At 38.1% G+C, this 25366-nt stretch overlaps 1 pseudogene; it reads left to right on the forward strand.

Moving 5' to 3' along the window:
- Positions 1-1606: 1606 nt before the first annotated feature.
- Positions 1607-25366, forward strand: part of LOC110566522 (ribonuclease H2 subunit B-like) — a 128059-nt pseudogene continuing 104299 nt past the window's right edge.

The raw sequence follows: 25366 nt of genomic DNA on the forward strand, positions 1-25366 counted from the left end.
TTCTTTAGTTACACTTCTCTCTTTCCTATTCTCTATGCTTATTTTCCCAATTGTAGATATTTTTGCTCATGTGCTCCCATAGCCTGTAATATGGTGTCTGTTATAATCACCCTATCCAAATCTGTTCATCTTAGATTTCTTTTCCCTCAGGAAATTTCTCTTCCTACTGAAGGCCCAACTAATCTCAGAGTTTCATTAACTTGCACTCTCAACATGACTATAAATATCTGGACTACTTTTTTTGATGGAAGGGGAATTAATAAAAGTCAGTTAAGAATTTCCCATTGCACACTCCTTTTTATCATCCTACTGAACATCACAAAACAACAGAAAAAAAGGAAAAGGAAAAAAAAAACATTCACAGAATTGAAAATTAAGAACTAAATTTCTTCTTCTCACAAGTGTTATGATTAGTTTGTTTTTTGTTTTTTAATAGCTATAAAAATTACCAAAAACAATCTTGGGTTGTTCTAACCAAGTTGTTGCTCCAGGGGCCCGTGGACACACCCAAAGAACTCAAGCTATTTTCAATGTATTGATTGCTCTCCACAAGCTGATAGTAAGGTCCTATTGCTGAAGAAGACACCTACATATCTCATTCAGCATGAAGAAGTTGAGCTAGTGCCTAACTAGAGCCTTTACCCCAATTGGCTACTGTTCATGATTAGAATACTAGAAGGTATTCTGCAAGCTAGAGAGTACTAGAGAAGAAAGACAATCACAAGCCCTTTGATCTCCAAGGGTGAGTTGCCTGCAAAGTATAAACTGACCTTTAACCCTTTTGTTAGGCTGGTGCAATAGTGACACAAGATTGTGGATAGGACTAACCAATCACTATCTGACTTTATTTAAGACCCACTCCATGAGATGGAATTCATGCCCAACACTGCTCGATGCCTAGGAGAAATGTCAATATTATTGTTCTACCTAAGAAATATAATAACAAAATATTTCACTAGCATTTAGCTATGCCCATAGATCAATGTCTTGCTCAGGCCTCATTGGAGCACCCTCCTCCTGCAGTAGATGGAAATTACTACAAAGACTCACAACTAGACAGCATGAAGATAGTAGAATTTGAAACACTTGGTCGCTAAAGGGAATTCTCCATCAAATGCAATCTTTCAGGGCTCAGGAAACTGTAGGTGGGGAGAGGGGAAAAAAAGTTAACAGCCATAGGCAAGAAATGATATCAAGAAAACAGTGTCTTCCAGACACAACAGGACTGAGGCACACATGAATTCATAAAGACTAAAGCAGCATGCACAAGTCCAAAGCAAACAAGGTCCCATTGCTGAGATGGAGAAGTATGGTATGAGTTTCCATTCCCAACCAGAAGCTATCTCCATTGACAACAACTCACAAGGGAGAAATAAGTTTCTCCATGGATGTGTCACTGGGTATATAGACCACTCTTAACCGGCTCCGTGTCCATGTCCAACATTAGACAGCCAACAGAAAACAAATTTTAAGATATATTTGTGTGTGTGTGTTTCCCATGTTCTTCCTTTTATTTTTTTACTTATTAGTTTGTTCATTTTGTTTATCCTTGTTTGTTTGTCTTTTGATTTGCCTGTTTAGCTTTCATAAGAGAGAGAGACACAAGATGTGGAGTTGGAAGGGTGTGGAGGTAGGGAATATCTGGGAGGGTAAGCATGAATAGAATATATTGTGTGAAAAAAAAAACTTTTATTTTCAATTTAAAATCAGAAATAATCACCAAGCAAGACAAACACACTTTCAACACAAGTTACTAGAAAACCTGGCTCAGGTGCCTTTTAAAATAAAGAAATACAGACAATTAAATAGAAACATGTAAGAAAATAATTCCTGAACCAGATTTTATGCCCTTCAAAAAAGTAGCTCAAAATGGTTCTCAAACCTAAATGTACAAACTATAAATTCCTGTAAGACAGTGGGGAAACCTAGACGATATTGGGTGCATTTTTAGCTTTTTAAATAAACAAAAACATGACCCTGGAAAAAAATGAAAGGATAAACTTCAATTTAGTCCTATAAAATATGGCAGAAGAATGAATGCAAAGACTGAGAGAAAAGGTACATCAGATATTCAATTACCTGAAATATATGAAAACACCTTAAGATATACTAAGATAATAACAAAAGGATTAAAGATTGGTCCAAGTCCTTTGCAGATACTTCAATAAAGAAGATTCTCTCGTGATGAGCAGACCTGTGAACACATGGTGCTACTCTATGCCACTAGCAAATTGCAAACAAAACATTGAGATATCATGACACACATCTTACAGTGGCTAAAACCTAAAACATCAAAAACGTCAAGGGCTTGCAAGGATATAGAGCCCTCTTAGCCATTCCTGGTGGGAATACAAAATGGCATATCTTCATCCAATCTCCCCTGACTCAGAGCTCAGGGAACTATATAGAAGAGAAGACAAAAAAACATTGTAAGAACCAGAGGGACATCTGGGTTGTTTCCAGGTTCTGGCTATTACAAATAAAGCTGCTACAAACATGGTTGAGCAAATGTCCTTGTTGTGTACTTGAGCCTCTTTTGGATATATGCCTAAGAGTGGAATAACTGGATCTTGAGAAAGCACTATTCCTAATTGTCTGAGAAAGCACCAGATTGATTTCCGAAGTGGTTATACAAGTTTGCATTCCCACCAGCGATGGAGGAGGGTTCCCCTTTCTCCCCAACCTCTCCAGCATGTGTTGTCATTTGAGTTTTTGATCTTAAACATTCTGGTGGGTGTCAGGTGAAATCTCAGAGTCGTTTTGATTTGCATCTCTCTGATGGCTAAGGACATTGAGCATTTCTTTAAGTGTTTCTCTGCCATTCTGTATTCCTCTACTGAGAATTCTGTTTAGCTCTGTACCCCATTTTTTAATCAGATTGCTTGATTTGCTGCTTTTTAACTTCTTTAGTTCTTTATATATTCTGGATATCAGCCCTCTATCAAATGTAGGGTTGTTGAAGATCCTTTCCCAGTCCGTAGGCATTTGTTTTGTTTTGATGACGGTGTCCTTTGCTTTACAGAAGCTTTTCAGCTTCATAAGGTCCCGTTTATCGATTGTTGCTTTTAGAGCCTGTGCTGTTGGTGTTCTGTTCAGTTGAGGAATGGATACAGAAATTGTGGTAATTTTACACAATGGAATACTACTCAGCAATTAAAAACGAGGAAATCATGAAATTTGCAGGCAAATGGTAGGACCTAGAAAAGATTATCTTGAGTGAAGTATCCCAAAAGCAGAAAGACACACATGGTATACACTCACTTATATAGACCTATAAGATAAGATAAATATACTGAAATCTATCCACCTAAAGAAGATAAACAAGAAAGAGGACCCAGGGTATGATGATCAACCCTCACTTAGAAAGACAAATGGGATGGACATTGGATGTAGAAGCAAACAAGTAACAGGACAGGAGCCTATCACAGAGGTCCTCTGAAAGACTCTACCTAGCAGTGTATCAAAACACATGTTAAGACTTATAAACAAACCTCCGGCAGAATTCAGGGAACCAAAAAAAAAAAAAAAAAAAAAAAAAAAAAAAAGGAAGGAGGAGTTGATAGGATCTGGTGAGGACAGGAGTTCCACAAGGACCAAATATATCTGAGCACAGGGGCCTTTTATGAGACTGTTTCTCCAAACAAGAACCATGTATGGATGCAACCTAGAGCCCCTGCTCAGATGTAGCCCTTGGTAGCTCAGTATCCAAGTGGGTACCCTAATAAGGGGAACAGGGACTGTTTCTGACATGAATTCGATGGCAGGCTCTTTGACCTCCCCCCACCCCCAGGGAGAAGCAGCCTTGCTAGGCCACAAAGGAGGACTTTGCAGCCAGTCCTGAAGACACCTGATAAACCAGTATCAGATGTAAGGGGAGGAGGTTCTCCCCTATCAGTGGACTTGGAAAGGGGTAGGAAGGAGATGAGGGAGGGAGGGTGGGATTAGGAGGGAAAGAGGGAGAGGGATACAGCTGGGATACAAAGTTAACAAACTGTAACTAATATTTAAAAAATAAAAAAAAAACCAGAAGGCATGCATGATACCAATGAGACAGTGTCTTCCAAACACCATAGTAATGACACACATAATCTCATGGACACTGGCAGCATGCAGAGGGCCTGTTCAAGCACAAACCTCACTAATCTATGGCCCTTCTTAATCGCTTTCTTCTTCTTCTCTCATTCCTGAGACAGCTTCTTAACAAGTTAAACATAGCCTCCCAACATACCTGCTAATTATTCTCCTTGGTATCTAGGTAAGGGAGTTTATAAAAAACATGTATTCTCACAAAAAAAAAATGAACACACTTATCATAGCTATATTCAAAATTTCTAAAATTTGGAAATAAGAAGAGTGTTCTTAAGTCCTGAGAGGACAAATAAACTACAGTACATTCAGAAAATGGAATGATGTTCAGCATTTAAATGAGTTCTCAAGACAGAAAAACAGAAACAAAACTACCCATTAGAAAGTATAAAAAGGTCATACCGAAAAGGCTACAAACTCATGATTCCAACTACGGAGCACCATGGACAAGAGAGAAATGTAAAGACAAGAAAATAAACCAGTGGGTACCACAGGCTGGAGAGATGGAGAGCAATGAAGACAGAAAGTAGAATGGAATCTTACAATAAAGAAACAACACTGTGTATTACTGCACTAATGGCTACATGCCATCATGCACATTTCAGATCCACAGAATGTTCACCACTCATGATCGCTAACCATGATTGTCATCATGATGGGACTTGAAATCACCCTGGAGAGAAACATCTGGTTGTATCTATGAAGATGTTTCAAGAGTCTAACTGAAATTTGAAGATTCCACCCTGAATGCAGCATCTCACTTCTAGCTGAGGTCAGACTCGATAAAAAGTAAGCACACTCACTGGTTAACCAGTGATCAGGCATGAAGATATACACTTGAGTATCCTTATACAGACAGGAAGATTGTATTCAGGAATATATATCATATATTACATATTTAATAATATATATACACACACATAACAATAATTAGTGAGAAAAGAAGCCATGAAATTGAAAGTGCCAGGAGGAGCATATGGAATGGTCTGAGGAGGCAAAGGGAAGGGGGGAATGATATAATTTCATTGCAATTTCAAAAATAAAAGAAATAAATTCAAAAATGAGAAAACAATTTGGGTTCTGTCACTCATCTGGCTCTTCTTCCTGACTGAGGACTCACTGTCTCAGCTGCCTCCTGTTGCCATATCTTCCCTGTCATGATACACTATACCTTCAAAGTGTGAACTGATAAACCTTTCTGCTCTGAAGTTTCTTTTGTTGAGTATTTTGTCACAGTAAACAGTGCATCATTCAAGCCAGGCCATTGAGTCAGGTATGTACTTTCAGCATTTATGATATAACAACATAAGTTTACCTGTGGTGACAAACTTAACACTCAGGTGAGTAAATAGTAACAGAGGAAATAATATAATAGCAGAGGAAGTAATATAATCTAGAACATTTTTGGGGGAAATTTCTGTTTCTTCCTTTTGCCTAAAACTTAAATTTCCTTGTATATTTTTCCCTAAAAATCCGTTTCAACGAGAAGTTTCCTTGATGCAGTGCAGAGACTGCATTTATCTGTGGGTATTTAGAGAAATGTTTAAAGGTTGTTATTAGCAATCATTCTAGTTGAGAATGTTAGCGGTTGTGGATTCTCCTCCAGTAGCCATCATTTAACCGGATAGTGAAATAGGTTTCCAGTACTGGGCATGGCTTACCTCTCTTGAGCTGCTTGTAAGTCTAATGTGAGAACCGTTAGTTATAGCCAAGGCACGCACGCCATTGCTGCACCCTTGGGCTTCTCATGCCACACTGGTCACTGATGTAGTTCATAGGCACCATAGCTGGGTAGGACTGTTGGTCACCTCCCTCCTTTGGAAGCACCCTGGTGCCATCTGGTGCAATGAAAGGCACTCCTCACAGAAGAGGAATTCAGGTCAGTTCCAGCCCACTGATATCTGGACGCTGTTTCTGGAGTAATCAAGTGTAACGAGCAGTGGGCTGTATGTTTAAGGAGTCTCTTGGACATCCATGGCCAGCAACTCAAAAGCAGGCTTCTTATGTCTGGTATTAGAGTCTTTGTTAGATGATCTTGACTCTTGGAGGGAATACTCATCAACTCAGATAGAAATGTTCATTAAAACTATATATGTCCAAATGTAGAGTGAACAAAGAGGACACCAATGCACATGCCATGAGGAAAGAAAATCTCTTGAGGCTTCAAATCTGAGAAAACTATAGGCAACTGAAGACAGCTAAGAATGGGAAGAGAACACCAATTGATTGTACAAGGCCAAATGGTCAGCCCTGAAAACATAGATAAAAATAACATTACACTGACTGAACAGAGAGGCCTCCTATCGGTAAAATGGATTAGCTCACTTTCATAGGAAGGAGCATTTACTTGTTTGATATGTGTCTACAGCAGCTGTGTGAAATCAATGTTTTTTTTAAAAAAATACCATTCTTGGTTTATAAGTCAATCAGTTCGATCAGAGGGCTTTACATCCACTTTACAACATCCATGGATCTCTCATTTCTGCTTCTTCACTACCTCAGAAAGGCTGGCAAAGAAGGAAAATATCAGCCTGTGGATCAGGTTGTAGTAGATGACATATTTCCAAATTGCATGTTATTGCTGAAATTCCCTGGGCTTGAGAAGTCATTTCACCATGTGACAGAGGAAAAAGAAACAACGAGCAAGAAATATCATAAAACAGCTCAGAGAAGACATTGAAGTGGCTGCAGAAAAAGGTCAGCCAAACTATGCCAGCACGGAAAACCAATAAAGTCTACGTCAGGAAGAACCGGGGCAGTGGCAGATGCTGAGCTGCATTTTTCGCCGGTGATAAAGTTTCTAGGGACAAAGAAGGCATTTGTGTTTGTTATATCCATGGCCATTGTACTTCCATAAAGAACTAAGTGATGGCAAAGCCTCCGGAACCTCAGCTTCACTGCTAACTTCCTCATGAACAAAACTAAAGTGGTCAGATGCCCTGTAGAACTGGAAGATTACACTAAGTTTTACACTAAAGATTTGAAGACTGGCAAGAAAAGTGGCAAAATACTGCAGTTCAAAAGCCTTTGGCTAAAAATGGAGTAAAAAGTATTAAAGGAGTTTTTAGGGAAAAAAAAAATATATATATATATATACAGGAAAACGTAGCATTAAAAAAAGCTAATGAAAGAGAAAAAAATCAATTGCATTGGCCAATGTATGTTATTTGTTTTTCCTTTATGTTTACTAACTGTACATGCCCAGTCTAACAATAAGTTTGGGCTAGTTACCTAAAATAGGAAGCATTTCCCCTTAACTCAATCACCATGTATAGAAATAGTCTTTTCTTTTTAATTATATGATTCATCTATGTATCTTCTTTCTAAGGAGAAACCTTTTTTTCTGAAAGTCTGCACACACACACACACACACACACACAAGGATAGCAGTATTATTAGTAAATTAACTAAGAAAATATTTTGTTGCTATGATTTCAGCGAATGTGTCATCTCCAATAGCTCATAGGTGCTATTTCTTAGGTGACAGAATTGTCACCTATGCACCAGTGAACTGAACCAACAGGGATTGTACCGGAAAAGAATGGTCCTCAGGATGTGTTCAAGGACTGCAACCCTGAAAAACCAGTGTTTAGATGATGCACTAACCCCTGAAGTTGCTACTCCTTGCCATGCATGTCTCTTACTGATTTCTACTTTCTGTTGCACAAGAGAAGGAAAATGGCAAAACAGAATTCAAACCACTAAAATCCGATAGGAACTCTCCACACAAACATTATCAGTCTTGGGCTTGTTTATTAGTTCATGTTTTATTGCATGCCTTTGCTGAAGGTGAACAGGGAGACAAAGAAGAGACTGTGTGTTTAGAGGTCTTTGCAAGGCATAAATAAACTCCTGTCATTCTCCCTTAATTAATAATGGATGCTTTTTTTCTACTAGGCAGATTTAAATAGTTTATCACTATTTTAAATTCTACAGTTATCAATGGGATAATGACCTATTCTATTCATGTTGATATTTAAATATTTATAACACACATTTATATATAATTATCATCTTTAAAATTAGGCAGATTATATGAGTTACAAACTTTTCTTTTATCCAGTGTTATTTCTGTGGTGGCCAAATATTCTGTGATACATTAGTATTTCCCAAGGAATCTCACGTTCAATAGGATGCATTTACAAGTGTCCTACTAAGACACTGTATTAACTTCTTGGGATTTCACTTTTTAGGGATTTTTGTTTTTGTTTTGTTTTTTGTTTTTTTTTTCTTTGGAGTTATAGCATATCCCACAACAACCTCAAACTGACTCTCTGAGCCATGTTGTCTTCAAATTTAAGACAATCATTCTGTGTTAGCTCCCCAGTGTTGGTATTACAATTGTAAGCCATCAAACCTAGTTAAAACCATAACAGAAGACTCTGTGACACTCATTAAACATTTTGAGCAGTGTGTAGAATTTTGCGCTATGGGAATTCAGTATGTGGTATGCTTGCAGAAAACTTGAGATCCTAAGTATAACATAATTGCTGATATTAGATGTTAATGTGTCTGTTAGCCTCACATATACAAGACAGGGAGAAAGCCTGAAAGTTCTTGAGAACTCTCAAAGGATTAGGGATTCCCATCTGTGGAGCATACTTTTCTCTCATTCACTTTCTCTCATTCATTGTGCACAATGGGGCCTCAGCGAATCCTGGTCATTAATGCTGTGGTCTCTCTAGCCAATCTGATTGTGCACAAAGATGGTCAAAGTCTCCACAGAACTGGTTGTGAAAGCAGTGCTCAAATAAGACACAAGGATGTGACATGGACCCAAAGATAAATGGACCCAACATAACAACTGACACACACAAGCTAGGCGAGGAGGTCACATGAGAAATGCCTGTATGTTTCTTCGTTTTTGAGTAAATGCAATTTCTCTTGAATACCTAATTGAGATGTATTCCATGCTCTTTTAAGTAACTTCCCACTTTCAACTTCTATTTTTAAACATCCATCTATTTAGAAGTAAGGCTTTCCATAGCCTACATGTGGTGGTCTGAGCACAATGTTCAGGGTTTGGTTGTCTTCTTTCAACATTTTTTTCTAAGGATCAAACTCAGTTCTTCAGACACAGAAGCAATTGCTTTTAGCTGCTGAGCCACCTCATTGCCCCAGTGACTCATATTGTTATTACCTACAAAGATGTCTGCCTGGATTACTTTAATGATAGACTCCTAAGAAGCGCTACGTGAGGCTTATCCAGTGTCACACATGCCTTTTTGTATAATGACACAAATATGCAGGATGTCAAATGTCAGGCCCCCTACTTCTGAGACATGGGAGGGTTAAACTAAAACCTACTGTTTTAGTTTAACTACAACATACCAGCATGCCACAGCAATTCTCCATGTCAACCATGCAGAGGATATTTGATTCTCCCTCTCTCCCAGCCTCCTTCAGAAAAGAATCCTTCTTTGGGGAAAGCCTTGAGGAAGTGAGAGGGAAATGATGGGCACGCTGTCCATTCCACTCAAGAGGAAACAAGTACTTACCCTTCACTTTTTCAGCAGGACTAAGATATGGAACCCCTCACTTGTTTGATAACCGTAAAATAGTACACTGCCATTGTCACCCAACTGGACAAGGAGGATGAGAGAACTGCAATAGGAAAAAACAGAGTGGAAGGGTGAGTAGCAAGGCAAGGATACCTAAGAAAAATTTTCCCCAAAATGCTATATATGATTTTACTTAGGAAGAAATCAATTTTTGTCTAAATTCTAATTCATAATATCCAATATCTGTGATAATAAATATTTGGGGCTTTGTTCCACACTTAGTAGCTCTTCCATTCCACGTCTCCCACTTAGGCCCCTCACAATTTAACTCCATTCTGATACTGTCTACCTGGGATAAGCAGTAGAACCCACAAATCAGATGGCTCAGGAACACATGATTACCCCCAATTTCAAAACCATGCTAGTTACTCTTCCCACCCCTGTTACAGAACACCTGAGAGGAGCAATTTGAAAGAAGAAGGGCTTATCTTGGCTCACAGTTTCAGAGGACTTTCAAGCCAGCATAGTAGGGAAGGCACAGTGGCAGAAGTAGTTATCCATCCACAGTGGATTGTGTGGTGATAGGACCCATCCATGACATTCAGACCAGGAAGCAGAGAAAGTTAGAAAAGAACTAGGTTGAGCTATACCATCAAAGGCCCACAGTGACCTACCTTTACCATCCAGGTTTAACTCCCCTAATGGTCTCATAAACACCCAGACAGGACAATACACACAAGGTCCTTTGGGGACATTCGAAAGTATAACAAGTGCTAGGATGAGCTTAGGTCTCCTGTGTTCATGATGAATAAACAATAAACCAGAGGTTCCTACGGGTCACTTTTTTTGTTGTTGTTGTTGTTTATTACAGAAAGTCCAAGCCAGGAACATCTATATTGAGGAGACGCAACAGAGGGAGGTACGAGAAACGTGCCTCTGAAAATTACTGCCCTCCCCACCTTCCCATAACCTCCAAATTCACCCATCCCCCAAAAGTCTAAATTCTCTCCTCTAGGATTTTTGATGGATATTTTACTATTCAGTCATGATTGGTAAAATTATTATCCATTTGATTAAATCAACCTCCAACCTGTCTCTTCTCTCTGAAGCCAGAAGATGAAGCTAAAATATTTTAGTATTCACATCTCTTATTTGGTTCCCCTGGCAACTATTCAATATAATAAAGCTGCAGAGGGACCTCAAGCCTTGAATCATCTTGATAATCCCTGAATAGCATGTCACTTTGGAGAAGAGAGAATATAAAAGCTTCAGAAGCAATTTATCTGGAGACACAACCAGAGAACAACTATGTATTTATAATTTCAGAAAACACCACTAAATTCTCAGTGAGGCAGAATAAAGAAGAATACAGAGGTAACCAACAAGAGAAGAGATATCAAGTACATTCTTGAGATAGTCATACGGATATATTGATCTAAGAGCACTAAAAACCCCAACACATAGACACACATGCATGCATATACACACGCATGCACACACACATATACACACAAACATACATTTACACATTTAACACATAATTACACACTATGTATGTTCACATGTACCTATACACACCTTCACATACTTGCTTATACACCGTAATGACCGATTTTTGGTGTCAACTTGACTACGTTTGGAACTAACTAAAACTCAAACGATTGGATAAACCTGTGAGGGATTTTTATTGATTAAACCTTTGAAGTGGGAAGACCCACCTTTAATCTGGGCAGCCTATATAAAGGACACGCAAGAAGGAAGCCCTTTGCTCTTTGTCTGCTAACCCTCACTCTGGCTGTCAAGTCCATTTCTTCACTGGCATTAAAGCCTACTTCTTTAAGATTCCAGGCTGTACTAAAAACCAGCTGAGCTATCCACTCTCAGTAACTGAACAACTACTGGATCCTTGAATTTGAATTTCCATTTGATAGAAAGCCAATGGTGGACTATCAGGACCACAGCCTGTAAGCTATTCTAGTAAATCTAGATGATAAATAGATGGGTAGATGATAGGTAGATAGATAGATAGATAGATAGATAGATATTCTATCAATTTCATCTAGAGAACCTTAACAACTGTACACACACACACATACATACACAAGCACATATACATACATGCACATATATAGTCATCCACACACATACACTTACATATGTATATGCATATTTACAGAACATAAACACATTTGTAAATACACTTCCTCTGCTGTCTTTTTCCTCCAAACAAATTCAGGATTATTATTGCTAAAAACAACCTTTTATGCTCCCAGGCCTAAGATAAGAGTAAGCTAAGACAAGACATCATAACGTTAATTAGAACTGTGTACCAAACGAAGTGATTTCTAAAAGTACATTGATTATAGTTCGGGAAAAAGAGAGATTTATTTATTTATTTATTTATTTATTTATTACCATTTAGTCACTTTGTATACTGGCTGTAGCTACCTCCATCTCCTCTCAGTCCCACTCATCCTCCCCCTTCTCTCTCGTGTCCCTTCCCTAGTCCACTGATAGGGAAGGACCTCCTCCCCTTCTGTCTGACTCTAACCTAGTCTCATCAGGGCTCGCAGCATCTTCTTCCTTTGTGGCCTAGCAGGGCTACACCCTCCCTCAGGGGGAGGTGATTAAAGAGCTGACCCTGAGTTTATGTCAGAGACTGCCCTGACCCCCTTATGAGGGAATCCACTTTGAAACTGAGCACAGGGTCTCGGTTCTCACCATGCATGGTCCTCTGTTGGAGTATTGGTCTCTGCAGGCCCTTTGGGCCCAGGTTTTTTGGCTCTGTTGGTCTTCTTGTGGAGTTCCTGTCCCCTCCAAGACCCTCTATCACCCTCTTCTATCATAAACTTTCCTCTATTCTGCCCAAAGTTTAGCTATGATCAATATCTCCTTTGATACCCTGATGGGTAGAGTCTTTCAGAGGCCCCCTGTGGAAGGTTCCTGTCCTGTTCCTTGTCTTTTCCTACTTCCAAAGGCTATCCTGTTTGTTCTTCTGACTGAGGTTTCAGCCTCTTCCATAGAGTCTTCTTTGTTGTTTAGCTTCTTTAGGACTATAGATTTTAGTATGTTTATCCTATATTATGTTGCTAATATCCACTTATAAGTGGTATATACCATATGTGTCTTTCTGCTTCTGGGTTACCTCACTCAGGATTATCTTTTCTAGATCCCACCATTTGCCTGTAAATTTCATGATTTCCTTGTTTTTAATTGCTGAGTAGCATTTTATTATGTAAATGTACCAAAATTCCTATATCCATTCTTCAGTTGAAGGACATCTAGGTTGTTTTCAGATTCTGGCTATTTTGAATAAATCTATTATGAACGTAGCTGAGCAAATGTCCTTGTTGTTTTGTTTAGCATCTTTCAGATACATGCCCAGGAGAGGTATAGCTGGAGCTTGAGGAAGTGCTATTCCTAATTTTCTGAGAAAGTGCCAGATTGATTTCCAAAGTGGTTCTACAAATTTACATTCCCACCAGCAATGGAGGAGGGTTCCCCCTTTCTCCAAAGCAAGAGAGATTTTTTAAAATATCATAGTTTTTATAAATCATACATGACATTTCTGATATTTAGTTATTGGATAAGAAACAGCTAGTCAACATATTATTTTAAAAAAGTCATGGACTAAGATATTTTCTGCTATCTCTACATTAAATCCAAAACATGTAACTTATTTATTACAACTCATTAACAATTTGATAGCTGGATGCATGAATTGATTAGTAAGTTCCAGTTGAGATTTCTGGTAATGTCAATATAAAATTCATTAGAGGCAGATTCTGATAAAGTCTGGCAGAAGTCCTACAGATTAACTCTGTATCCAACATGACAGTAGTCAGACTCTGTATCCAACATGACAGTAGTCAGAATGAAGTGATAACTTCCAAAAGCTAAAACTAAATGCATTTCATGTATGAAAGAGGATGATTTCCAAAGTGTGGAGAATGAAAACTTAGGCACTCCACAATTATTCTTTTTTTCCTATAACCTTTGACAATAGAAATGCTAATGGAAAAGATGGAATAGAGAAAACATTATGAAGCCTAGTCTTTTGTATAGTTTGAATAGAGTATTCTAATTAGAAAATATTAAATACTATCCTCTTTAATCTTGAAGAAGAAAATTAACTTAGAGAAAATGTTACGTACAAAAGATTTTGCCAGTTTTTATTTCTTTTAATTTTGACATAATATAATGCCATTTTCCCCTTTCCTTTTCTTTCATTGCCTCCATCCCATACACCCATCCCTTTTCTCAAAATCATGACCTCTTTTTCATTAATTTTTATTACATGCATATATGTGTATATGTTTACATGTATATTCCTATATCCAACCAACTCACTATGGTAGATTACTAATATGTATGTTTTCAGGACTGACTGTATTTGGTAATGGGTAACCAGTTGGTATGGTGGATGCAGTAGTGGCACACATACCTTACTAGTAACCAAAAACTCTCTAATTAGACTTAAGACCCACTCTACAAAAGAGAAATCATGCCTGAATCTGGAAAGCTTGCCAATTACCAAGGACTATAAACTCATGAATCTTGGAGGAGAATCTACAACCACCAATTTATTAAGCCAGAATAATCCTTAACTTCACCCTAAATATTCATTCTTATACCCACAGATAATTATTGTCCTTATCCCTTATCAAAGAGCCTTCTCTTTGTAATAGACCAATACAGAAAACTACAATATAAATTCCAAGTTGTAGAGTAGAGCCTCATCTAGAATACAACTCATACACTTAAGTCCAGAAAATACTTACACAAGACAATACAGAAGGATTGTGAAAACCTGAGGATCAAGAAGTTTGCTGTGGGACTTTGGGAGGGGCATGCGTGGAGAAGGGGGAAGGAAGATGGGATTGGGAGGGAGGAGGGAGGGTTTATGGGGGGATACAAAGTGAATAAAGTGTAATTAATAAAAATTTTAAAAAACAGCAGAGAGATAACAGATTAAAAAAAGAATAAATAACACTATCAATTTCAAAAAAAAAAGTTTGCTGTGAGACTACATCTATCCTCTTAATGTCAGTAGCCACACCCCTAAAGTCACATCCAACAGGACTGCCTAAACATAATCTGAACAAAAGACAATAGAGATACCACAGTGAGTGTCAAAAAGACCATGAGGCCTCAAGCTTGCAGGCAACTAAGGAATGCTGAGAGTTGGAGAAATAGCTCATGCTTTATCTCTCAGCTTTGTTCTGTCTTTGCTAAAACTTATCATACTACTATGTGTTATTTGAATGATTTTATTTCTTACACTCAAATCATTTGGGGTATATGGTGTATTCACATGTATAAGTGTTGGTTTGTGTACATGTGTGATGTGTGCACATGCATTCATGCCTATTTTTATGGATATCATCTAGCCCTTCAATTTGCCATTTTATTATTTGTGCTACTGGATAATAGCACAAATTATTTGAGCTTATTTTATTATACTTATCACATAACAAGATTACATTGTCCATACACAAGTATCCCTTGTGTTTTCCCCATGATTTTTCTGTTCTCAGTTTCTATGGAAAAGGAGACTCCCTACAGTCTTGAACAATTTGCTTTGGTGTAGAATAGGGTGAATTTCTCTGTTCAGGCTGTCAGAGCAGAGGAACAGCTTCTATTTCTCCTGAGTGCCTCCTCAGTTGGAAATTTCAGCTAGGAAGGCTGTAGTCAGCATTATTTTAGCAGGAGAGAAAGTGATGTGAAGAGTTCAGAATGGGAGTGTGAGTGAAAAATAAAGAAAAAGATATGGACAATTGTCAAGACACAGCAGCTCATGGCTTCTGATCAGAGAACAGGGTTTGTGTGGGAATCCAAGTGGGAGAACAGAAGAAATGAAGAATAGGAACAGGAAATGATATGTGACTTATGAGAATGCATCTACTAATACTCGAGATGAAAGCTATGGCAGAAAGCTATTTCTTTTCCTTACATAAAGCCTTTTGCTACCTCTTGTTTCCTCTAGGCAAAGACAAGTAGTGTTATATAGACTGCAAGGTAGTGCTCATCTACTTGGGAGTTGAAAATCTTTTTGAAATAGTGTAAATAGCAGGTGAAGAGAAAAATTGATTTGAGAGAGCAGCAACCCTAGAAAGAAACAAATAATAATGTGATCACTCAAGGCATTGGTGTAGCTCTCTGGTGGAGATTGCTTTAATTGAAGCACTCACTGGGGTTCTCGCTGATAGTTTGAATGGAAAATTTGACTAAGAGAGAAGATGCTCTGTTCATGAATGAGAATGAAAGCCTACTTTCTGCTCATTTAAAGTTTTATTTATTAATTTGTTGTTTTTGTTTTTAAAAACTTCATATGCATATATCTTGACCTGATCTAACCCTCACTACCCAACACAAGACACCCTCAAGACCCCTGGTCTTATACCCTTTCCAACTCTGTGTATTCCTTTTATAATTTACTATTTATCTATGACTCTAGTCCAATTAGTGCTGTCCATGTGGACATGGATGTGTGTAATTTACTAGGACATGAGGATACATAAGAAAGAAACATTTTTTCTCTCTCCTTCATTCATTCTCTCTACCATGAAGCAGAACTAGTGGATGAGGATGGGACAGCCATCTTGGATAGGACTGAACAGCCATCTTGAATAACAAAAGCAGTGGTCTAGACTGAAGCACTGGCATTCAGCCATGAGTTAATTCCTATAAAAAGAGAAAAAAGAAGTTGCTATTCCATTCAGCCACAATAGTAAGGTTTCCTGTTACATAACACCAAATGCATTTTTAACTAATCAAGTAGAAATTCTGTTACTAGATTACCTTAATTATAATTATATCACAATGTATAATTATTTATAAACAAGTACAATTTTCATTAATTATTTTTCCTTTGGTAATTTCATGCATATATAAAGTACATCCTCATTAGTGTAAACTCTTCACTCTCCAATATATTAAATCCTTAATATTACCCTTCTCCCAATAGGCCAATATCCCACATCATAATTTTTTAAATGGGTTGTTGTTGTTGTTGCATTCAAACTAATGAGTTCAGTCATAACCATCTGTGCTACCATGGGATTGGAAGTATCCATTGGAAATTGGTGGCTCCTCAGTATGTACAAAACTGAAGGCAATGGTTACATACTTCCCCGGGAATTCATATTTCACCTGATGAAAGTAGGGCTCATGGGCCTGTTCTAGATACCCAATCGACTGTTCACAGGACCAGTCCACTGCAGGTAGTCATGCCTACTGCCAGATATTAGCTGCAAATGCCTGTATCATGCCCAGAAGACAGTATTTCACACCCTTCTCCTTATCTTTTGGCTCATACACTCTCTCTTCCACAACAGTTCATGAGCATTAGGGGAGGATATAAATGTCCTGTCTAAGGATGAACGTCCAATCATCATCCATTGAGTAGGCATGGGTGTTTGAATTCACTGTTGTTCATTACCAAAAGAAGCTTCTCTAATGAACCCTGGGAATGATAAAGGCACAAAATAAATACGCCTAATGGTGATACCAGAACAGAGTAATAAAGAAGTTATCAACAAAGCTCTCTTCAAAGCCAGTTCTGAAAACTTCCCACTGGATCAATACATTGTCTTGAACCTTTAAGCATTTAAATTAAGGAATTATAAAATTAGTTGACAGATGTTTATGTGCTAAGTTTGCATGTTCATCTTCCTTCATATGCAGATCCTATTTTAGGGGATCACCAATTGGATAAATAAAACCTAGTTGCATTACACAATCCACAACTAGTATATTTTCCTGTGTTAGGGTGCTTGAATTAAAAACTAATTTCCACAATCTGCATAAATTTACATATTGCATTCAAGCATCCTTAATTTCAAGCTTGTAAAATAAAGCCCAATTAATTAATTAGTGCAACCTACTACGATTGTATTTAAGCCCAATAGTCACAGCATGACACACAGTATATTTTTATACCAATTAATTTAATCACATTCCAGTTCAAAAAGGCAGATGTATAAAGACAAAGAGTTAGTGACAGTTATGGAAAAGGAGATAAAACAGAGGAGGATGAAGGTCCCCTAGGGATTCAGAATTAATATCAATATTAGAGGTCTAAAAGTAAAAAATATGCTCTAGAAATGTCAAAGATTTTGACTGTTCAGCAGCTCCTTTAAAGTCATCAGAGATATGGTCTGCCTGGCTGAATAAATGACTGCTCTCCTCAATGCAGTTCTGTGCGAGTGAAATTTCTGAGGACAACAGAAGACCTGACCGTCTTTCCGAATTACTCCGGTAACCACTACTGGCCATAGTCACATCTCTTTCTTTGAATATTGATATTATAGTCTTAATCAAACAATCTTCCACTTGATTGTCTATAGTGGTATTTTTACTCTTCAGTCTAATGATAATCTTTAAAAGATCAAACCATGCCCTCAGCTTCTGCTGCCTCTGATGTTTCCAGGCACACGGTGCTTAAGCTTTTAAGTATTTCTACTAGAAAAATATTTGTATATTTTCAAAGACAAAGCATCTTGGAGATGACATAGACTTTCCTGACTGGCAAACTTATACGGAATCCAAAGCTGTAGGGCAATCAACTTGAAAATGACCCACAGGTTGGCCATGCCTGGGGCAGGCTGGGAGCAACAACTTCAGTCTTCAAAGAGTTCAATCAGTGATGGGGGGGTGATAAAATTCATAAAAAGGCAAGAAAGATTGACAGACTTTACAAAAGGGAAATGTTTTGCAAACACCAATACGATTTACTGTGTGAGATAGTATGTGTATGACTTATAGAAGTCAAAACACTGTGTGTAGACTTAGGTGGCAAAATAATACATTTATGTAAGGAAATTAATTGGTCTACAGTTTCAGCAATAACAGAAAATGATAACTGACATTATTAATATAATTGAAATGTATATTAAAATTTCCATTATAAACAGGAAAAGCAAGTAAAAAAGAAAATCAGATAACATATTAATAGCAAACAGTAGTGTTTTGAATGTTTTCGTTAAAATAAGAGTGAAAAAAACAATGTCATAAAAGGGATTCATTCTATGTAGATTCTGTGTTTGTAGCATTTACTGTATATCAGCTAAATATTCCAGCATCAAATTTAATGTTTAATTAAATATTTGTGTCAGATGAATAAAAGAAAACATATACCGCCTTATAAGAGACACTCTAAACGTAAGGAAACAGAAAGCTCAAATTAAAATGTTGAGAAGCTAAGGAGTTTGACCCAAGCACTCAGAGAGAGAACAAATAAAACTTGAAAAATAATAAGCCATGTACCAAAATAAAATGACAGAAACCTGTTTCAGATGAATTAACTTCCCTCGAGGCAATAAACATTGTTAGAAGACATTTTAAATGAAAATCAATCCAAAAAGAAAGAGGTAAAATTTATTTCTGTTTATTAACATCCCAGCTGTCTGTATAGAATGTACTGACCTAGAAATCAAGGTTCTCCTGCCTCAGCCTCTGTAATTGTTGATCTTAGGTTTGTATACAAACTCATGCTATCTAAATCAGAATCTTTATATGTACCCAATAACAGAGCTTCAAAATATGCAAAGTATCAATGGCAATATTAATAAGAAGGCTGACATAATTTTTTCAACAGCTAATAGTAAGCATAAATTTAAAACCAGAAAAGTTGTATCATTATGAAAACCACACTCAACAAAACTGACCTGACAAAAGGGATAGCACCCTCCACAAATGAAAGAATCCATATCCACTTAGCAGCTGCTTCTCCAGCTGCCCAAACTCACTGTGTGTTGAGCTGTGAGGTGAGCAGAGACACCCAAGGCATTTAATAGTCCGAGGCATGCTGTCTGGCTACAAGGGAAATGACCTAACTTCATAACAAAGAAATACTAAAGCAATCTTATATTTCAGGAAATAAAACATACTTTTTGAATAATCAGCAAACAAATGTAAACTTAAACAGAAAATACTAAGAACTGTTAAAAAAAGATACAATGTATCAGAGCTTATGATACATTAGTATAAGTTGTTAGTAGCCTAACAACAATTAAAGGGGATTTATCTATTAAAAAAAAGGAAGAAGAAGAAGAAAACTTCATAAAAGTCAGTGAAGGGACTGAAGCGCTCATTGAAAATTGCTGAGACATGAAGTTAAGTTGAGCCAAATGAATTTGAAATAAGGGCTGGAGAGACAGCTCTGTGGAAAGGGATTGCAGGAAGGACAGAGTCTGTTTCTCCAGCACCCACAGAAAAACCAGCACAGGCCTGTAACCCCAGTGTTAGAGGCGAAACAGGCAGTCCATGGAGATTTGCTGACTTGCCTGTCCAACCTAAACAGTGAGTTAGTAGTTAGTTCAGTGAGAAAATAAGGTGGAATAAGAGGGAAAAGTAATTGAGGGAGACACTGTAACTGAACCTATGGCCCTAAATGCACACACACACACACACACAGGCATGCACACAAAGTAAAAGAAAAATATGAAAAAAAATGTGAACAAACTAAATTTTGAAACACAGTATAAAATAATAGATTTAAAAGTTTATCTTCTGAAAAGATTAATAGAATTTGGTAAACTTTGTCAAAGATGATGAAATAAAACAAGAAAGAAAAACAAACTGAACTTGCCAATAACAAGAATTTTAAAATTTAAATCCAATAAAAATCCTGGATACTCTATAAACTATATTGTGAATGACTTTATCTCAATGGTCGATATGTATTAAATGAATAACTTTTTTAAATGAATCATTTTCTCAAAACTTTTGCTTAAAGAAAATCCTAGGGGGACACATTATGAGAATTCTTAGAAATATTTAAAAAATAATTATAAATGATATTATAAAATAAATATTTTTAGAAAAATAAACATCTTCCAACCATTCAATTTTGAACATATTTGGAAAGAGTATCACAATGCCCAGTGTTTGGCTGTGAGTCTCAGCATCTGTTTTGAGGCACTGCTGGGTAGAGCCTCTCAGGGGACAACTCTGTCAGGCTTAGCAGCGTATCTTTCATAGTCCAGGGGTTGGCACTCTCCAATAGCCTTTTGAAGAATTTTGAGGTCTTTCTTATCCAATTTCGTTTCTTGTATTGAACACTGTCTGTTTAGCGCATTAGTCTATTTTTTAATCATTTATTTCCTTGACTGTTTTGTGAGTCTCTTGCATATTCTATACCTTAAGGCAAGGCTTTGTCAGATGTGTAGCTGACAAGGATGCTCTCCCAGTCTGTAGGTTTCTTCACTAGACTGATTTCTTAACTGTGTGGAAGAATTTTAGTTTTATGAAGTCCAGTTATTGGTCTTAATTCCTTGCCTGTTAGAGTCCTCTTCAAAAATTCTTTGCTATGCTTGTGTCTTTTAGGGGATTGCCTGTGTTTTCTTCTAGCAATTTTAGTGCTTAGTGTTTGAAATTGAAGTCTTTAATCCATTAGCGCATATATATATATATATATATATATATATATATATATGTATTTGTGAAGAATGGTAGATAGGAGTCTAATTTAATTCTTTTGTATGCAGACAGCGAGTTTTCTCCAAAACTAGTTGTTGAAAATTAGGTATTTTCTCCAGTACATGTTTTTTGTCTCTGTCAAAAATCAGGTGACTGTAGTAAAAAATACTCATTTTTAGGATTTTATTTTGTTCCCTTGGTCCACGTGTCTGTATTTGTGCAAATACCGTATAGATTCTCTTACTAAAATTCTATAGTTTATCTTGAGGTGTGGAATAGCAATGCATCCAGCTTTCTTTTAGGTAGGAATTGCTTTGGCTACCTGGAGTTTTTTTGTGGTTCCATATGAATTTCAAAATGTTCATATTTCCATATATATATATATATATATATATATATATAACAAATTTAAAAAAATAAAAACTGTAATAATAAAGAAAATCCGTATTTTTATCCATATGTATATGTATCAATAATAATCAAAGAAAAGCTGATTTTCCTTTGATCTTCTTAACTTGAAAGTGGAGGGCACAGCAGAGGGCTTTAAAGGAGAGTAATTGGGAGAGGCTGAAAGGAGAAAAGGAAGGGAGAGAAAGTTAATACTTGCTAATGAAATAGAAATTAGTATAATGTAAGTTGAGTCAAGATAGACAAGTGGACAACTACAGGAGATGAGGCACTAAAAAACACATACACTTTGATCCATTGAAAAAAACGGTGCTGCAGGAGCTGGTCAGGAATCCACAAGGTCTATGAACAAGCCACCCGTTAATGCCCGGAATGTTAAAAACACTTGTATCTCTAGAAAATCCTCTGTAGCACGCATAGTGCGTCAAGAGAGTCCCACAGTTAATGTAGGTTCTAAGTGAAGGTACGGGAAGCTGCTTGAACATAATCTTCAGCTCAGTGCTCAACGCTCAGGCTTCCTGGCCCGAGGGGACCAGCAGCTACGAATCGGAGTTTGGATCTCCAGTCTCCGGACGTGTGAGCAACAAACATCTTTTGTCAATAAGTGACCTAGTCTCCGCCATTTGCTATAGCAGCCTAAACAACCCAAGAGAGGCAGACAGAAGAGTGACGTTATCTACCAGCTGTGGAACAGCCAGGGTTTCCAGGAACCCCCAGGACCCGGGAATGGCAAGAAGAGTGCCTCGGGCCCCTGTGGACATATTGATTCTAGACTTCTAGCTTCTAGTGGGAAGGACTTTTGGTTTTAAGTCATCATTTGTGGTAGCTGACGCAGCCAACCCAGAAAATGAGTAGACCTGGCATTTAAAAAGAAAAAAAAAAGAAGTCCGTGAGAGCGTCCATCTTTGCGGATGGTTTTGGGGGTGGAGCCATGCTTGTTTTTCACTCCCACATCTCCCTTCTCTAGGGAAGAACTTTTCTTACTCTGTGCTCCCCAGTGTGGATCAGAGCACCTGATGCAGAGTCAGTACTCTGCAAATGCTTAGGAAGTTCATGAACAAGTTTTATAATCCACGTAGCATCCAACGTGGAGCTGTGATGACTCATCTTGATTGTCAAGTCGACTTCACCTAGAGTCAAACCCCGGAAACAGATGGGAACACCGCCCACGCATGGTGGCAGCCCACAAAAAAGCACACGGAAGAAGGAAGCTTTGCTTTTTGCCTGCTTGTCCTCACTGGCAATTTTATCTGTCGGGTTCCTGATTGGTTTTTCTTCTGCTGGTAGAACCTACTGCTTTGGGATTCCAGGGCAGACTGAAGGCTGACAGCTCTCTCCTTGTACTTGTGGGTAAGGAAGCGAGCTCTCTCCTGCTCCAGTGCCAGGCCTGTCTGCCTCCGGCTAAGCTCCCCATCTTGCTGCCTGTTGCTCGTACATGTTAATTTCTGCCACTGTGAGCCCTAAATTAAACTTTTTAAAAAGAAAAAAGAAAAAGAAAGGAAGGAAGGAAGGAAGGAAGGAAGGAAGGAAGGAAGGAAGGAAGAAAAAAACGGTGCTGTAGGGTGAGGACATTTGAATGTGGAAGTGAGAATATTCAGAGGCTAGGGAACAAAAAAGGGGCTCATGAGCAAAGGAGAAAAGGGAGTTCTAAGAAGGAGGGGTAGGCAAGGTAACAAGATATGTGTGACATAAAAGTAAAAGAATGAAAAACTGAAGAGGGAAGTGTTGAAGGTAGGACGAGGCACAGGGTGAGTGGAGAGAGGAAGAATCAGGAAAGAACCAAACAAAGCCAAATGTGGGAGAACGCTATAAGAAAGACTGGTTCGCTCATGTTTAAACTCTGCTTTATTTGGGGTTCCTTAAAGCCTCTCCCCTCCAACCCTCTAAACTTCAGTAGGAAAGAGAAGGTTAGTTGGGGGCGGGGCAAACCCCTTTACTTCCCCCAGCTGTTTAGGGTCAACCGGTTCCTTTGCATCTCCACCAATATCCATCCACCTCTCCTGTTGTCTCCAAACTGCCGCATTGTCTCTGTGTTTCCAAACTGCCACACGGTCTGCCTCTGGTGTCTGCAAACTGCCACACCCTCTCTTTCTGGGATTTTATATTTTATATCCCTTGGAGTCCTAGATCTTTCTCCATTCAGCACGAGGCAAGCCGTTACCAGGTGCAAAGACCATTCACCGCAGGAGGCAATTATCAGCTATGGACAAACTAAAACCCAAACTAATATCCCACGCTTGGGATTAAAACAAAAACATATTTACATAACAAAACAAAGTTTTTAAAGAAACCAAAACTTCCATTAAAAAAAAAGACTTTTACCTTGATGTTAAAATGTAAAGTAACCATGAGAAAGTGTCTAGCCGCCTGCTTAGCATCATGTAATTGTCCATTGCCAGCTTGGAGGATAACAGAAAGGAGACAGGAGAGACATACGTAGGAGAAGGAAAAAAGAGGAGGCAGAGCCACCATGGGTTAGTGTAAACAAATAGCTCGTGGCCAGGCGCCTGCTTTGAGGAATGATGATGGAGAGAAACAGCCCAGGAGAAAAACATATGCAAGGATTCATGGGATATTGGATGGGAAGTAGCCCAGCTAGGTGTTGTTAGAGCAACTGGCATGGGCTGTGAGGCTGTGGGGTAACAAGGTAGCTTAAGGGGGTTATATCTGCCCAGCTACATATTAAAAATCTATCTAGGAGACAAAAGTGCAAAATTATGAAAAAATATATATACATATACATATGTATATATATACACACATTATATATAATATAGTGTGTGTGTGTTTTAAAGAAACCAAACTTTTCCAGAATTCTTAAAAATGTAACTAATGGATAGAAGACCTGAAGAAGCAGGGCAGAGGGAAATGCTGATCTGTAATGAATACATATCCATGCCCAAGCTAGCTTGGCTGGAAGTCCTGGGGAAGCATTGAATGGTGGGTGTTTGGGCCTCAGCCCTAAATGCAGGCATCAACAGACAGAACCTGATAGAGCTGACAGGAACCTGTATGCTGGCCCACTGTCTTCACATTTGAGTGTTCCTTCCTTGGACCTAGGCAGAGAAGTCGATGCTAATGCATAGGAGTTTTTGTGGGCCTTGCTCCCTTTTGATTTTCATAGTAATATTGTATAGAGCACTCAAGTGCCCATATACTCCTCTCGGGGACTTTGTGTAAATGGCCAACACTTTAGGGAACCCTCCTCCCTCTGCTCCCTGGATTCTCAGAGTGCCTAGACAGTTAAAAATATGAGTGTTCTGGGCTACTGGATGCTTAGAAATAAAGTAAGTACATTTCTTGGAAATCTGGAGCCTGGGTGAATCAAGAACTTGCTGCTGCCCATATTTAGGAGTCTGATGTGGAATTGCTTCCTAGTTTCCCCATGACACTTTGCGCTGTGCCCTCATGGGGTGGGAAGGCTACTTAAGTTCTCTGAGGCCTCCTCTGGAAAATTGATATTCTCACTCATGGTCATTTCTCCTTGATAAGCCAATAGTCATCTCCAGAGGCACCACCCTCCACTGTCTGCTCTTTGGAAGTTGAGATCTCAACATGAGTTTGCTTTACTCTATCTTTGCTTATACTTTTGCGCTTTCATCTCCTAGATATGACATGACTTGCTTATTGTTTTAACATTATAGTGTTAACTATAGGAATGTCTCCTTTCACTCCCAGAATATACACTCCAAAAGATAAAAATTTTTGTATTACTCATCAATGTGCCCCTAAAATATTACTTGTAATAATATAGCTCCTAATAAATATTTGTCAAATTAAATGTATGAATCTTAGCACTTAGGAGACAGTACAGGCCACTAAGGGCTATCGAGCAAGTTCCAGACTGATTAAGCTGCATAGTAAGATGTTGTCTCAAAAAGAAAATGAAAACAAGAGAAGTTTAACTTCACCCCTAATTGTGCACACATTAATGATGTGTGGTTGAGTTC

This window comes from Meriones unguiculatus, chromosome 2 (assembly GCF_030254825.1).
Source record: "Meriones unguiculatus strain TT.TT164.6M chromosome 2, Bangor_MerUng_6.1, whole genome shotgun sequence".
Lineage (NCBI taxonomy): Eukaryota > Metazoa > Chordata > Mammalia > Rodentia > Muridae > Meriones > Meriones unguiculatus.